This window comes from Pongo abelii, chromosome 11 (assembly GCF_028885655.2).
Source record: "Pongo abelii isolate AG06213 chromosome 11, NHGRI_mPonAbe1-v2.0_pri, whole genome shotgun sequence".
NCBI classification, from domain to species: Eukaryota; Metazoa; Chordata; class Mammalia; order Primates; family Hominidae; genus Pongo; species Pongo abelii.
Window position 1 is genome coordinate 29,921,944 of NC_071996.2, and position 16,028 is coordinate 29,937,971.

General features: G+C 44.5%; 1 long non-coding RNA gene across 3 annotated transcripts; it reads right to left on the minus strand.

Moving 5' to 3' along the window:
* Positions 1–256: 256 nt before the first annotated feature.
* On the minus strand, positions 257–15,349 carry LOC129057961 (uncharacterized). Of its 3 annotated transcripts, none has more exons than XR_008522732.1 (4): positions 14,929–15,349; positions 10,712–10,926; positions 9,153–9,282; positions 257–1,132 (listed from the first exon to the last, which is right to left on the minus strand). It is a non-coding gene; the product is annotated as an uncharacterized LOC129057961 (long non-coding RNA). The 3 variants fall into 3 exon arrangements; XR_008522734.1 differs by having other exon boundaries at positions 9,153–9,505; XR_008522733.2 differs by lacking the exon at positions 10,712–10,926 and having other exon boundaries at positions 258–1,132.
* Between the last annotated feature and the right edge of the window lie 679 nt (positions 15,350–16,028).

A 16,028-nucleotide genomic window follows, 5' to 3' on the forward strand; every position in this document is an offset into this window, starting at 1 on the left:
CTACCTAGAGAGAAGCAGGGGGTCAGATGACTTGTGTGGTGTGTGCTTAAGTGTGGGTGTCTGACAAATCATGTATGAAAGTCTAGAAAGGCACAACGGGAAGGACAGTGGAAGACGGCATTGGCTGATGGAGGCTACTGAGGAGGAAAGGTAGGATATGCTTGCATTGCTTGGAGTGGATTTCCATGGTAAGCCTGGCATTATTGACACTGGTAACTCTGGACACCAGAGCAGATTAATTTCACAGATGATATTCGAAAATCAATAATTATTATATTAACCATCACATCAACTTACATTTCTATGTAGACCTTTTTTACTTTCTCAGTGCATTTTTATACTGTGGTCTTTCTTGTTCTCTCACCTCAGTTCAGTAAAGCTGCAGATGTATTACTTTTCCTTCTTTACAAAGATGAGCAACCTGAGAGCAGAGGGGTTCTATGATTTTTCCAAAGCCACATATGTAACCTGAGGCATGCCTCTCAGCCCTGGTAACTGGGGCATCTTTTTATTGAGTTGTATCATTTCAGATATTATCCAGCCTTTCTCTAAACCCTCTGAATAATCCTAAAAGTCCAGGTCCATCCCGTTTATTTCCTTTGCATTCTTCATGCTCCTTCTCTTCCCAGTTCCCCTCTTCACAATACACTGAAGCACCTCGAGATGCTTTACCCAATATGTGCTCAATGAATCCTCATGGAATGCTGGACCTTCACGCTGGGGACACTGGCTTCAACTATTCACAAACCCAGCTGGCCTTCAGGGCTGACCTAAGTTTTCAAAGTTTTGCCGTGAGCACGGGATGAATTCTGGGAACCAGTCCAGCTGATGCTCTGACACACTGACACAGTGGAGCGGCCAGCCAGAATGAGGTGGATGCCAACCTGGAAACTGGCCATGCCCTGGGCCAGCCCCACTGACAGCAAGCCACGGTGGTGAGGAAATGTGTCAGCCTTGGACGTGGTAACTTGAGACACTGTTCTCCAAAGGGCTCACAAGTCATTCTGTGTTCAGGGGAAGGAGGTCATCATGTAAATTCTTTTTAAGCTGAAGGATCCTGATGCAGTGTTTCAGCTCCTTGCTTTAGAAATGGACAGAGGGCAAGGTGACCAAGTCTACAGGTCTCTTACTCCTGGAATAGAACAAGTTGTGAATTGATAACAATGTATTTTTGAGTTGGAGAGATCTTCCTTGTATGGAGATTAAAGTCCCCTGACCCAAAGGCTCTCTGGAGACAACTGAAATTTGAAAGATAGAGCCTAATAGCCAGCTAACCAGCCCTTCCTCTAAGTACTCTGGGCTCGCTCCCTATTCTGAGTCTGATCATCTGAATTTAATGTGGCTGGACGTTATTATCTTAGTTTGCCACAGAAAAGCCTGAGCTGAAATAAGATTTAATGTTATGCCCTTGGCCTTTATAGAGTATCGATAGGAGAAACATTTGAGGAGCATTCCTTTGCCTTTGCAGAAGTGCAGTGAAGACTGTGTCCATTATGCTACCTGGTATCCTGACTTAGTCCTGACACAATAAATCCTCTTTTTACACAATGCCAGGTAATGTCCATTTCTTCCAATTTGTATTCCTTTTCTCTTCAATTGTTATGGACTAGGTAACCCAGTGTGCATCTTTTTTTTTTTTCTTTTTGCCTTCATTTCTAATATTCGAATAAACTCAGCATTAAATGCAACACTCAGCTACAATAACTGGTTATTGCAATAATCAATAACAATTATTCAGTCACCATCACTATCAACATGTTTTTCTATATTTTTTCATCTGTTTTTATCTTTTCTTTTTCTTTTTCTTTTTTTTTTTTTTTTTGAGACGGAGTCTCTCTCTGTCGCCCAGGCTGGAGTGCAGTGGCGTGAACTTGGCTCACTGCAAGCTCCGCTTCCCGGATTCACGCTATTCTCCTGCCTCAGCCTCCCAAGTAACTGGGACTACAGGCACCCGCCATCACACCTGGCTAATTTTTTTTGTATTTCTTTATTAGAGACGGGGTTTCACCGTGTTAGCCAGGATGGTCTCGATCTCCTGACCTCATGATCCACCCGCCTCGGACTCCCAAAGTGCTGGGATTACAGCAGTGAGCCACCGCACCTGGCCTGTTTTTATCTTTTAATTGTCATTTTATATATGGCTAATTTTGCAGACTGCTCAAATTCTGCCTTCCATTTAATAAAACAAGAGGTAATAGATGGTTGATAAGTAGAGATAGATGAATGATAGATCAATAGGTAGGTATAACAAGCTAGCTTTGGGTGAATGGATGGAGGGATGGGTGGATGGGTAGACTGACCTATTTTATCATTGTGTCCAAGCAATTAACCACAAAATGGAATCAGAAGTCCAGAGTCAGCCCTACTGTTGGCTCAAGATTTCCATTCAATCCAATTTCACTGAAATGTGTTGAATATCTGTAACCTGAACACAAATTTCTCCAGGATATAGTTCATGTTTTATTCATTTTTATGTTCAACGCAATGCTGCCATATAGTAGGTGCTCACAAAATGTTTGAGACAAATTGAACTTACTCAAACTAGAAACTTACCAGGTGCAATACGCAACACCCAGAGCCCACCATATCCTTAGGGAGATATAATTCCCAGAACTGAACAGATAGCAATGGCCATATAATCAATAGACCCCTCCTAGGCCATTCGGGCTGATTGCTGTAGGCCATTCAGGCTGCCTATTCCTGCTGTAGGCTTTTCTCATGCTACTTCCCCATTGACATTGCTGTCCCTCACCCCCATCCATTTAACCAGCTCCTACCAGCCTTTGAGACTTAAATCAAGTCTACCACTATAAAACTTGTTTCCAATTCCAGCCTGCCCACATTTCCCCTTCTCTGATCATCCACTGCACATGAGGCTTCTCTGATATCTTCAACTGCCTGTGACTCAGCCACCCAAACATCCCATAGGCACCTCAGTTTCCGCCTGTCTAAAGTGGACCCTCACCTGACTGCTGTGTAATCTGAGTAATAAAATGTGCAGGTCCTGTGGTTAAACAGCCTGAGATCAGATCTTTGTTACAGCACTGCATCAGTATCAGTCATCAGTCAGGATTCACTCACAGAAGCAGAGCCACTAAGGGATGGATGGATAGATAGATAGATGGATAGATAGATAGATAGATAGATAGATAGATAGATAGATAGATAGATAGGCATATACGTATATGCTTGTGTGTATGCTTCAAGTATGTGTGTGATACACACACATCATAGATATAGATACAGATATAGATATAGGTATAGATATAGGTATAGATAAATATAGATACAGATACATATATAGATGCAGATTTGATATAGATAATTTGGATATATAAAGGAACTTTTTTTTTTGCAAGGATTTGACCTTACACAATTGTGGGAGCTGGTCTCTGTAAGACATGTCTTTGCATCACATGCTGGAACTTGAAGTGTGCAGGGCAGGCTGTTGGGAAGGGTAGTTGGGGAGCAAGAGCCAGCTGGCTCCTATGAGTACAAGCTAGGGCCCATGAAGACGGACTAAGACCCAGGTCAGTCCTCTTGCCTCTGACCCTTGTAATGTGGGTCTCCTGAAGAAGCCAAAATCTTTGTTTTGGACTTAAACACACACCTGGCCCAGGAGTCGGGAAAGCTGAAGGAGGATTCAGGGAAAAGGTGAAGCAGGTCCAACCGCTGCCTCACACCAACGAGGCAAGCCAGCAGATTAGCAGCACCAGGAGAGCCACATCCATGCGTGGGAGCTGCAAAACAGTGACTGCCTCCCCTGTGCCCTCCAAATCTCCCACAGGAATCACTCCGTGGCCCATCATAACCAAAAACACACAAGAAAGGGAGTTTTGAGAAATTCTCTTAGCCTAGCCACACTGACACAGTTCAAAGCCACCACAACCATGTGTATTTTTTGCGACTTTGGACAAGTGATTTAACTTTTCAAAGTGGCTTCACTTTTCAAAGCGGCTTCACTTTTCAAAGCCTCAGTTTTACTATCTGTAAAATAACAAAAACATAGCAAAGCATTCCTATGAAAATTAAATATAGTTATCCCTGTTGAGGTGTTAGCACTCAACTACGTGTTTGGCACATAGTTGTTGCTCAATAAATGTTAGCTGTTATAATTAATGTGGCCTCTCCTCTTATTCTCATATCTCAGTTGGTGGCCTTAAAATCCACCCTTTCATTCAAGCTGGCAACGTTGGAGTCAGATTCCTCATAGCCCACCACAAAGGCCATGTTCCTTAGCACATCCCTAGGGACTCTCCATGACCTAGACCCTGCTTCTTGTCCAGCCTCAACGCATGGAACTCAGTTAATCACAATCTTTGGTTTACGTCACAATTTCAGAATTGGTCCATGTATGACCTCTTTCTGTTTTCATTTATTTGTGTTTATTGCAAACTCACCACCCATGCAAGAACTAACACTGGCAATACTGTGTCTATGTGCTCCTTTCCATTACTCTTCCTGCTTCCCCCAAGCACAAGTGACCACCCATGAAGTCACTTGGAAAGCCTGATTCTAGATCTTTGTATAAAAGGGCTTGATAAGCCTCCCTGCCCACTCTACTTCCCACCTCTTGTGTTTTGAGGAACAGCCAACCAGAGGGAGAGTTTGGAATTGCCAAAGACACACACCCACACCCAGAATGGCTACCTCAGACTGCCAAGTGTGCAAAGAGAAGGAAGAGGTCAAATGCCCATTGCTCCAGCCTTTCAATAAATTAGCTCCACTCAACAAGAAACACTGATGGGTGGAAATCCTCCACTAGTCAGGTGATTCATTCCTCTCACATGGGTCAGAGCAGAAGACCACTACTATTTTAATGCCAAGGTCTTTGACCATAGGGAGTAATCTCTGGAAAAGACTCTATTGATGGACTTCAGATAAATAAATAATCTTGCCATTTCATGCAAGCTAATGTGGGAATGTGCCTTTGTGAGTGATGGGGAAGGTTAAAAGCTTTCATCAGATTCTTGATGGGATTCATGACCCAAACATATTTTAGAGCCACCCTACATGGAAACATGAGGGTCTGTTGCCCCCTGATACTTGCCCAGGAGTGAGGGGTAGAGGATGAAAGGCCAGAGAGCCCAGCTCTGCCTCTCAATTCTGCAGAAGGCGGGACACATACTGTGGCTGACAGCTAATGTCTTGTGAGCCCACAGTGCCCTGTGCAGCCCTGCTAGAGTGCATAACTCTCCAGAAGGAGCATGGGCTAGATTACAGCATTCATTATCCCCCAGCTGGACAGCATGTCCAGTGAACGACCTGCTCCATGGTACATAGTAGCCCTGGGAAGCTGCAGTTCCACTGCCAACCTAACCAAAAAGAGGACACTTCTCTTCCAGGATGTGGTCTCAGACAGTCAGGCCACCCTCTGTATGCCTCATGACTCATGTTCCACCACATGGCACTTCTTATACTGTTGTTTCTATGATAGAATAGCTCTTCTAGTGCCTGTGTTCCTTTGGAGAAAAAGGTATCAAATTTCTCTATCCATTGCCCCAAGGTGTTTAGCATACCAGAGGTATTGAGGGTCTGCTTGTCAAGTATTACATGGCCCTCGGGCTGGAGCTTCTGCACCTTTGTCCAGGCACAGCACATTGGTGAACATGCAGGACACACGCATTGTGTTCTTCCCAGCAGCAGCATGTATAACTGGATAGAATCCAGGCAGCCCTTCGCTCTCCCCCATAACCCATACTTTTTTCATTCACATAACAATCACATCCTCAGTAGGGAGAAGAGGAAGGCTGAAAAGGTGGGCGAGAAGGTGTATTTTCAGTGAGGGGGTAAGAGGAGAGAAAGGGGAGTTCCAGTGACTGGGAGAGGCAGTTCAAGAAGGAGCAAAGCAGGGGGTTATTCCTATACTGAGCAGTGGCCCAAAGGCACCCCTAAACCCTGTTTACTCTAGACTTTGAACACTTAACTTGCTGGGCACTGTGCCGGGTGCTATGGATAAAATTTAGTCCTTGCCTTGTGAAGCTCACTATAGGCTCACCTCACAGAGCTCAGGAGACTTGTTCCAGGTTGGGAGGTGAGCAAGAGCCAAGCCAGACTCACTCACGTCCTAGGTCTGCTAATTTTTAGCCCCATTTCTTTAAAACAACAGCCACTGCATAACATGATTGAAAACTTAACAAATTACCACCCACCCTCCATGGCCCCAGGGCAGGTGTTCTAGGGCCCAAACACTTGTCAACTTCATCAGTATCTCATAGCCATTTGTAGGTCATTTTAGCTGTCAACCCAGCATTCCAGCAAGACACATTGAAGTACCTGAGAGACTTCTCTCCTGAATTAGCTTGGGCTCCTGTGACGCCTCAGGAACCTCTGTTACATGCCCTGTCCCTACAGGAAGGCAACCATGAAGCAATTCTAAGGACTTTTCTCTACGAAGCAAATATATAAGATTTTGTGAGTTTGGCCTATCAGGTTGAGGATGCAGTGGCTCATGAGCATATTCAGACCAGGCATCCTTCCTGCCTTTACACACATCACGTCCGCAATGCTTAGCAGTACCTATGCCAGGTCACTCCAGATGGAGGGAGGCTGGACAGCACTGCAGCGAGAGCGACACATGGGCATCAGACCCAAGTTCCAGCACACACTGAGGCAGCAGGAGTTGAACAACTTGGGTGAGACACTGCCTGTTGAGTCTCCCTGTGTCCACTGGGTGAGACATTTCCCGCTGAGTCTCCCTGTGTCCACTGGGTGAGACACTTCCCTCTGAGTCTCTCTGTGTCTATTGGGCAAGAGACTTCCTGCTGAGTCTCACTGTCTCCATTTGCAACATGAAGGTGTTCAATAAGATCAGTGGCTATCAAGCTGTTCTTTTAGTCTCAGAACATTTTCTGCAAAAGGAAACCATCCCAAGAAGGACAACAAATAAAGCCAAAAGCAGCAGAGTTCCTCTGGTTGAAAGGGGCCATGGGCTATGAAAGAGGTCTAAAATTCTACCCCACACAGCTAGGTAACCCTTAAGGCAGCTCCAATGGGACCCCACCGGACTCCACAGAACAGAGTTTACACAATGTTGTGCCAGACAATCCCTAACAACCCTTTCCTCCTTGATGTTCTAAAGTCAGATCGTGAAGCCTTGTGGTCACTAATCTTTCTCACCATTTGCCAAAAACCCTTCCCCAAATTGGACTCCTCATTTAAACTTCCCAAATTTTGCTGATTTTAATAATGAAATGAGCTCGCTAAAGTCAGTAGTTTATTTTCTAACAAGTATCAAAACAAAGTTTGCCATTCTCTACTGACCTTGAAAACACAAGTACCTACAAGAGTCAGGCAAATTCAAAACAAACAACCAAATAACATGAAAACAGATGACTTGGCCCCATCCCTCTGAGTACACTCTGAGTCAGTAGGTTGGGCTGGGCCTTAATTTCTATATTTTTAACAAGCTCCCAAAATGATTATAAAACACACCAAGATTTGAGAATCCCAATAATATAATAAGAGTCCAGCTTAAGTGTGACCTCCTTCGGGGAGACTTTCTGACCTTCCTCTCCCACCAATCCTCCCCAGTACTCCTCCATGATCCCAAAGTGCCTTCTGTTTACCTCTGTCTCAGTACAAATCACACTGCACTGTAATTAACAGTCCACCTGTCTCCTTCCTTCCCCCAGAAAATCAAAAGCTCCTGGAGGATAAAAGTGTTCATCCCTGTAACCTCAATGCCTTAGTCTCAGCCTTAAAATGTGCTAAAATCCCTTCACTCAAAGAGTTTGCAACATAGAAATTAAGACCTAAAGAGGTTTAAATAATAGTACTAAATAAGGGTCAATCCATCATACAAATACCATGTAAGTTGTAAACAGCATGTGATTAATTAGAAAAATAAAAATAATAACTATAATTTATGGAGACTCTGGAAGGTTAAGTAATTTGCCCAAGGTCACACAGCCTGGGAAGGAACATAGTTTGAACTTGAACCCAAATATCTGCCCAAAGGCTAGAGCTCTAACAACCATTCCTCTCTGTGTATTAGCAACAATCAGTGCCATGGAAGATTAGAGAAAAGACAGGCTAATAAAGCCCTGGAAGGAAGAACTGGAGCTATGTCTGGAAAGATAACTTAGAGGGAGTGGAGGTGTGTAAGAAAGAATTTGGATTTGCCCAGTGAGAGATCTGGCTATGTCCCTAGCTCCTAGGAGGTAACCCATAAACTCTTTGCTCTTCAAGGAGACCCCTTGGATCACACCTGGTAGTTTCTGCTAATGAAGTGACTCATGTGTTCCTTGGGCCATATGATATCAGCCGGACATCTGGGGAAGGAGGGCTGGAGATTTAGTTCAACCACAAAGGCAAATAATCATTCACACTTGTATCATGAAACCTTAATAAATACTCTGGACACTGAGGCAGGGGTCATCTTCCCAAGTTGTCAATACTCTGTGTGAATTGCCACATGGATGCTGGGAGAGTGTCCTGAAGACAAGAGAGCTTTGCATTTGTATCCCTCCTAGAGCCTGCCCTATGCATATATTCCTTTGGCTGCCTTTAAACTGTGCCCATTCCCTGTAATAGACTGCAACCAGGAGTATAACAGCATTTCTGTGAATGCTATGAGTGTTTCTAGTAGATCAAACCTAAGGATGGTTTTGGGAAACCCCTGAACTTGAAGTTGATATCAGAAGTGAGAGTGGGCTGAGCACAATGGCTTATGCCTATAATCCCAACATTTTGGGAAGCTGAGGTGGGAAGATTGTTTGAGCCCAGGAGTTCAAGACCAGCCTGAACAATATAGTGAGAGCCCGTCTCTACAAAAAGTCAAAAAATTAGCAGACGTGGTGGCATGCACCTACGGTACCAGCTACTCGAGAGGCTGAAGTGGGAGGATTGCTTGAGTCCACGAGTTCAAGGCTTCAGTGAGCCACAATCACGCCACTGCACTCCAGCCTTTGACAGAGAGACTCTATCACACACACACACACACACACACACACACACACACACACACACAAAGAAATGAGTGTGGTCTTGTGTGGACTCTTCCTTCCAACTTTATAAGTTGGATCCTTGCAGCTCTTAGCCCCCGAGGTCTCATAAACTGGGGTTGTGAGACTTCTCCAACATTGACAATCAGGCTTACAGTTGGTACAAATAATAACACTAACACAAATGCTAGTTGAGATAATAAATACCTGGCATTTAGATGTTTCCCTTCATGGCCCAGTTGTCATATCATTAAGACAACACTTTGTCCTCATTTCATCCTTTTTACTTCCCAGAGCATTCTTTCATCTGTGACCTCATTTTTCCCTCACTGCATGCCTGGGAAAGGATAGACAGGATTATTATCCTGACTGGTGAGGTGGGAGGCATAATGTGATCTGCTCAGGGTCACACACACAGTCAGAGTGACAGCTAGCACTGAACCCAGAACTCTCAGCCCAGGGTTCCTTTGAAGACTCCAACCAGCCAAGAAGAAAGCCCAAAATTCCTCATTCCATTTCTCCATAGGTGTTTTTGAGGCCATCCATACCTCTTAGAAATCCTGCAGAATTGTTGAGAAAGCAAGAGAAAAATGAGACAATGTCAAACCATCTCCATATTTGCAATAACTATCTTGTGTGCTTTGATGGCCCAAGAAGCCTCCCTCTCCCTTTGTACTGGACACTGTAAGTAGCTCTGCCTAGATCCTCTTGTACCCTTTTTTTCTGTGCACCCTTTTCCTGAGCTTCAGTGTACTTTTCTAACTTCCTGTACCTATGGCTTTTCTTCAGAGGACTATCCTGGGTATCAGAGCCACACTGCCTGAGCATCAGAGAGCTGAAAGTGTCCCCTTGGGGGCAGCCTTTAGCCAGTGACTGACAGGTGCAGAGACTGAAAACTCAGAACCCTGGCCTCTGTTTGGAATGACTTTGAGGTCCAATATACTCCAGATGTCCCCTGTGGGATCAGGCTGCAGCTACCCTTTGCAGAATTTTCTGAAATCATACCCTTGCTAAATTTCTCCCCCTCCCCTGTCCTGCTTCCCAAAACTCCCTTCCCAGTTTCTCCTGGGAGCACTTCTTTAACCGATTACTAACAATCAAATCTCAGGGTCTGCCTCTTGGGAACCCAACCCAAGACACTTCCTAACTCATGCCTAACATATAAAGAGTCAGAATCACAGGTCGTTGAAGTCAACAGGGCATCCAGGTTCATCCCTCCAGGGAAGGTATCACCAAATACCAAGGGGTCTGATAGAAAAATCTGGGTGTGAAATGAGAGTTTAAACTCTTACTAGCCATGTGACCTTAGGAAGGTTATTGAACTTCTCCAAGACTCAACTGTCTCATCCAAAATTGGTGTGGGGAAAGGGCCAGAAAGGGCAGGAATAGTAATATCTCCCTTGCAAGTTCATTGTGAGGCTTGGGCAGGCATAACGTGTTTATAGTCAGGGCTGGTACATAGTGGGAGCTCAGTAGGTGATGAATACCTAACTCTTAAAACACTGCATTTCTTATATAACTTATCACGTTGGATTCTTGATATATTTATCTGTGTGTGCCTGCACATTTTTCCTACACTGGAATGTAAGCTTCTTGAGGGCAGGAACTTTAAAAATTTTAAAAATCTTCATATCCACAGTACCTAGCACAGAACCTAACATATGATAAATTCTTGTAGAGTAAGTGAAGGAATGAATGACCCCATATCTTTACGACTGAGAAAACTAAGGCTGGAGAAATGAAGTGATTGGGCCAAGGGCACTTACGTGGTCAGGTGAGCACTGACTTCCTGTCCAGTGGTCACCTCTCTGTTTACTGTATCTCTTGGCACAAATGGCAGGAATATTCAGAAAGAAAAGCTTATTTCACAGGAAGTGGCTGCTGTCACCTCCAGTTCTCTGTCCCTCTGCTGAGGCCCAGATGTCACTTCTTTTCTGGGTTCTGTAAACATGGAGCCTCTTCTGGGCCCCACTGAAGACAGCTAAATAAAAGCAGGTACAATAATTGCCCTCCAGCAGCTTATGATCAAGCCAAAGAAACCCGTATCAGTCACTCCAACAGCCACTAGTATCATTCTGGTAAAGCAAACATCTTGCAGGTACCTAGTGCCAGGCTGTCCATCCCTGGTCCCCTGGAGCACAAGGCTGCTCCAGAAAATGTGCTCTCTCACCTTCCCCTCAGGTTCAAGTCTTTAAGGAAGTGATGGCAGGAGAAAAGTCCTATAGAGTAGCCAGGGAATGAGAATTGTCATTTGGAAATGATTCCTGACATGGGGCTAGGGCAGAGGTTACATTCTGACAGCATGCACTCCAAATCATTTGTAAAGAGTCCTCATCATTTAGAGATACCTGCTAAACTATTATAGATGGAACACAATTTCTGGAATTTGCTTCAAAATAATTCAAGGGAAGTGGATGGGGACACAGATGAGTCAATGCAGGTACATGTTCGTTGACACAGCTAAGTGATGGGTACGTGGAGGTTCATGATAGCGCTTTCTTTTTGTGTGTATGTGTTGGAAGTATTTCTTAATAAAAAGCTTACAATTTTTTATTTAGTAACTGTGCAAAGAGTTGACATAGAAAGCCTGAAACTGCTCTCCTTAGAAAGGTCTACTTGCAAGGGTGGCCCTCGACTGGCATCTTGAAACTTGGCTGGTAAACAGTTCCGTACATGGAAGTAAAACATTCTCTAACTGATAAGAGTGGCTCACTGTGACATTCTTATCACAATGGGGTTTATGCTGGACATCTGCTTTCCTCCTGGGAGTCTGGAATTTCAGTACATGCTGGCAGAGTGGCCAGCCCCCAATAAAAAGCTTGGGCAAGGAATCTAATGGACTTCATTGGGCTGAAATATCACACACATGTTGCTGCATTTTTGCTGCTTGGGGAAAAGTGGGCAGTGTGTGAGCCCTCTAGGAAGGAGTGAACATAAGGAAGCCCATGCATGGATTCCCCCAGGCTCTGCCTATGTCTTTCCCCCTGTGATCTGCCTGTGTACCCCTACCTCATTGTACTAAAACTTAGAAGTGGTGTTGTGGGGTGGGGGGAGGGGGGAGGGATAGCATTGGGAGATATACCTAATGCTAGATGACGAGTTGGTGGGTGCAGCGCACCAGCATGGCACATGTATACATATGTGACTTACCTGCACATTGCGCACATGTACCATAAAACCTAAAGTATAATAATAATAATAATAATAAAAGAAAAAAAAAAAAAGAAGTGGTGACAAATAAATGCTGAGTTCTGTGAGACCTTCTAGTGGATCTCCAAACATGGAGGTGGTCTTGTCAACACCCAACATAGTAACTGTATTAGTCCATTTTATGTTGCTATAAAGGAATACCTGAGACTAGGTAATTTACAAATAAAAGAGGGCTCATGGCTTTGCAGGCTGTACATGAAGCATAGCACCAGCATCCACTTCTGGTGAGGCCTGAGGAAGCATTTAATCATGGTGGAAGGGAAGGGGAGCCAGTGCGTCATTTGGTGAGAGAAGGAGCAAGAGAGAGAGGGGGAAGGTACCAGCCTTTTTTTTAACAATCAGTTCTCATGTGAACTGATTGAGCAAGAATTCACTCATTGCTGAAGGGAGGGCACCGAGCCATTCATGAGGGATCTGCCCCCATGACCAAAACACCTCTCATTAGGCTCCTCCTCCAACATTGGAAGTCACATTTCAACATAAGATTTGGAGGGAACAAACATCCAAAATATGTCAGTAACCAACATTTTAAAATTAGAAGATTTTATATAAAAGTCTGGATTTCCAATTTCTCTTGAAAAAGTAAGAGTTCTGGCAACCCTAGGTCTTTACCTGGAGTTGAACATGGCCTTTCCAGTTCAACAGCTCCCACTCAAACAGCTTCAGCTGTTTATATTATCTGTCTAGCCCCTTCAAGCTTATGAGTTTTAGACCCTTTAACAAGAGGAGGAGGTCTTGACAGGTGCTTCAGAAACACAGGTTCCTGAGGCTGTGTTCATTAAGAGGAATTGACCTGCCATCCATTATAGGTCCCTTGAGCCCTTCAAGTCTAACAGATTCAGCAAGTATTTACAAACAATGTTTACCAGGCCTTGGGCTCATAATATTAGTGACAATAATAGTACTTATCATTTACTTGCTCTTGCCAGGCTTTACCCACATGGTTACTAATCCTGGCGACATCTTATGATCACCAGTTCCCAAGGTGATTCAGTCTACTATCACTAGGTGTCTATGCCAGGTGCAGGCAAAGTCCTAGGTAGTGGGAACACAAGGACAAATAAGACAAAGCCCCTGCCTCATGACCTTACATTTTTGTCAACAAATACAGACAAGAAATTAATCATCAAAGGAATAAATATGATATATGTCAGGCAATAAGTGCTGTGAAGTGAAATCAAGCTTGCAGAGGGCCCAGAGAGGGACCTGAGGATGTGTGGCCAGGAAGACAGTATTTCAGAAGATAACATTTGAGCAAGGAACTTAATGAGGTAAGAGTGGGAGCCATGCAAAGGTCTGGAGAAATAGCTTCCCTGGATCAGAAAGAGCATGTGCAAAGGTCCTGGGGCAGAAATGAGCTTTGCTGGGCTGGGTTGTGAGAGCTTGTGAACAAAACAACAAAGAGATCAGCAGCAGCCAGATCATGAGGGTCCTACAGGCTGTGATGAGGCCTTGCAGATGTTATTCTGGGTGAGAAGGAAAAGTATTAGAGGATTTTGAGAAGGATGTGGAAGCATAGGTAGAAACTGAAGCTCTGAGACAGTAAATAACATTGTCCATAAGTGGCAGAATTGGAATTCAGTCCCATGTCCATCTGAGTCCAAAGAGAGTCCAGGGTCCATGCCATTGCAAAGGCATAACATGGGAACATTTCCCTTCTTTTAAAATGTTTCTTCTTTTAAGAAATTTCCTAACCAAATTCTCAGTTTCCCTTCACTTTGGAACCCACTCTTATAACATCACGGTGCATGGGAATTTCCTAGCCCGAGAAGAGGACATCTATCAGGTTCAGCTTTCTGGCCAAGATCAAATGTAGGTGGATGCTCCTTAATGATCATTAAAAATTGTTAACACAGTTGCATGTACCACATGAACCCATACATGACAACTTGTGTGTAAATGTAGTTCTTATCAGTTAAATCACATGAAAGTCACTGATATGATTGCTACCTAAAAGAATCTAAAAGAAAGCCTTAGTTAAGGGGGGAAAAAAAAAACACAAAAACCCATCTTGGAACACAAATAATGACAAACCATTCTTCTTTCTTCTTCCAGAAGTATGGTTTCTGTACCTCAGGTTTTCTTAAAGCAGTGGATGCCTGATCTATTCTTGTCAGCATCACTGCAATATATCACTATTATTAAGATAGACAACATTAGATATGGCATGATAAGGTTTACATATGATTAAATCCCCCCTCTTGGTGGAGAAGTGTCTACAACACAGAATGGAACTGGCTCATCAAATCTCGAGAGTTTACACAACCTCTTTAGAATTTCAATTCTCTCCTCGCTGTCATATTAAAACAGTCCCCAGGGAAACTGGGACACTGGGATTTTTTAGTCCTGCATTTGAATTGTATCTGGCCAAACAGAACCAGCCTTGAATTCCCCAGAGGACTCCCACAGGAAGCAAATGTAGGTGTGTCCTGTGCGTGCTGATGATCAAAGAGAGAAACCAACTTTTGTGCCAGCAACTCTTGATTATTCAGGGGCGGATGATCCAATTTGTGGATTAGCTGGGCCTCTCGGCCTTTCCTGATTTCACTGATCATTAGCCCATGGCCCCCTCGGGCCAGGAAGATAAAAGGAGCACCAGGCAAAGCGGTCCAGTGGCTTCTTGGCCGCTCTGGTAAAAGGGGGCAGGGCAGAGGCAGTCGTATGCAGTAGGGAAAATGAGGTTTGGGGATTATCCGGATTTCAATGAGCTCACTTCTCCATAGCCCCCTCGCCCCCAACCTGAGCCCCTATCGCTGGGTAATGAACAGTTTACCTTGGATGGAGTGGGCCCTAGAAACAGCCCAGTGGATTTTGAATGTGATATTTCAAGTGCCTTGGGTGCAGGAGTGTGAAGTTGCCCTTTACAGGGTGGGAGACCCTGGAGAATCAATCTCTTCATCGCTTCTTTGCTGAGTGTGTCAGGGCAGGCATGGGGATGGGAGACACTGCCTTTTACAAGAACCTCTCTGCCTTACACAACTGCCAGGCTCTTAGCCCTAGAATGGGGATAGTCCATCCTCTTACAGGGCATTTCCTGGGGTTCCAAGAGCTACTGAGGAAAGGGTAAGAGGGAGAGAGAGAAGGAGGAGAAGGAGAGAAAGGAGAAGAGGAAGGAAGAGGGAGGGAAGAAGGGAGGCTTCAGTTCCACCTGAATAGGCTTTTGATTCCAAGACAGTTCTAGAATAGTCCTTCTCAATATTCTGATCCGACTGATGAATAAGCGCTATGGAGATCATAAATCTAGATCCTCAGGGAAGTAAAGCCATCAGGAAAGAGCGCCAGAGGGATTCTGGCAGAAGTAGAGAAGCAGGTCTTCAAAGGCAAGATCTGCCATTTATCCGCTGGGACTTTGGGCAAGTTATTCTCAAAGCCTCCATTTCCTCATAGGAACAGTCAGGATAACAAGAGTGAAGATTTCTTCACGCTGCTGAGGGAAAGAACTGAGATTCCCAAGTACAGGACCAGCCCAATACGGGACTCATGGAAAGCATGGTAGGGATGAGTAGAGTCCAGAAGGAGCAGGCAAGTCCCAGCCACGCCCACATTCCCTGCACTCCAACCCTGGCCCCTGAGTGGCCGGCTGGCTCCACCACTACTTGATGTTTCAGCCATTCTCGGCAGTGAGGCATCGGAACACCCTGGGCTCATCTGTGACCTTTCCCAGACCCATAGTGTAGCAACAAGGAATTGCTCTAGGGATTTTGAAACCCAGGTCCCAAATGGCACTGGCTTACTCCATGATGTTGAGAGGTCCTTTCTTAACCTGTGTTCCTTTTCTTTAAATGGGAGCAAGAGCTCCTCTTTGAGCAGTGTGAATTGAACATTGAAAAGTGTCATAAATTAAAGGACAAACAGAAGGGGTTGGGGGATCTA